The sequence below is a fragment of the Galeopterus variegatus genome, unplaced genomic scaffold, assembly GCF_000696425.1.
Source record: "Galeopterus variegatus unplaced genomic scaffold, G_variegatus-3.0.2 Scaffold269, whole genome shotgun sequence".
In the NCBI taxonomy this organism is placed as follows: domain Eukaryota; kingdom Metazoa; phylum Chordata; class Mammalia; order Dermoptera; family Cynocephalidae; genus Galeopterus; species Galeopterus variegatus.
Window position 1 is genome coordinate 175,790 of NW_007726380.1, and position 1,374 is coordinate 177,163.

A 1,374-nucleotide genomic window follows, 5' to 3' on the forward strand; every position below is an offset into this window, starting at 1 on the left:
GACTTATGCCATGTGAACATCAGCTACACGATCAGTAGACCTGCCTTCCTTCTTGAGATCCTGGGAGGAAGCCATGGACTCCACGTCTGAACCCCTGAAGGGATCACCAGAGGTAAGCCTCTGTTGCTGCTTCCAGTTTTCTAAGGAAATCTGAGGTCTGAAGGGAAGAGCTGTTTAATTTCTTAGCTATGTATGAGCACCTAGCTGGTTGTGAAGAGAGGGGAAGTGCACACATTGTGAGTGGTGAGTCATGAGGCAGCCATGGGGCTGTGAATTGAACCCTGGCGTCCTGACTCCCAGCTCAGCAAGGCTAACTGCTTCTCCACCCTGCCTTTCTGGTGTCTTGTACACTGGTTTATATCACTGAATGTGTTTACTCTTTGCTGATTGCAAGAGCCCTGAAGAGCAGGAAAAGTCAAAAGTCAGCAATCCCTTGGGGCTCTTGGCTAAGTTTCTATTCTCGGTCACTTCACCAGCCCCGCCCCAGGTAAGGGTCAGGCCATTCCTACGGCCCTGGCTGTTTTAAAACCAAACTCGGTTCTTCATGATTGGTTCTGCTTCAAAACAAAGGGGAGGGGAAGACTCGCTGTGGGCATCCTTGCAGCCTTCAGGCAGCAAGCTGGTTTATGGGTTCTGGTCTCGTGCCGGGGACACCGCGGTGCCTCGGGCTGCTAAAACCAGCCCCCGGACGGTGCCAGCCTGGTAATAAAGCAGTGACTACTGTGTAAAGGTGGCATAATCATCGCAACAATAACTGCCGTAATTAGGATAACCACCATGCGCCTCCGTCCTGGAGTTCGCCCTGATTCACCCCCACGGCACGAGGGCCCTTTGGGGGAAGAAACTGAGGCAGAGGCGGCGCCACTGGGCTGGAGGGACCAACAGTCCTGAATTCAGCAGCTCTTCAGGTCCAAAACCTGTTGTATGGGATCCGTGCTAGGGGCCAAACTCAGGAGCGCCCACGAAGCTCGATTCTTACGTTAGCCCTTCGCCGCCAGGGACCGTCCCCACCGCAGGCCACGGGACTCTAAAATCTCCCCTCCTCCCCACTCCCCTAGAAAAAGACCCGCTCGGAGCGCGGGGACTGGAAACCAGACTACACTTCCCTTAAGACTTTGCGCGTAAAGGCGCGCTCGCTGACCACGCCCCGAAGCAGCCCGCAGCCCCTTACGCCGCGATGCCTCCTGGGAGTTGTAGGGCGGCAGCGTGCTCTTTTGAGCGCGGTCCCCAGCCCGAGGACTCTATATCCCGTGGTGCCCCGCGGCTGTTTCTGACGCGACCCGGAGGCCAGCGGAGGCGGGGGGCGTGGTCCGCGCAGGGCCCCACCCCACTCTCCTCCGGCTGGCTGGACGAGGTGGTGGCAGTAGGAGCGGC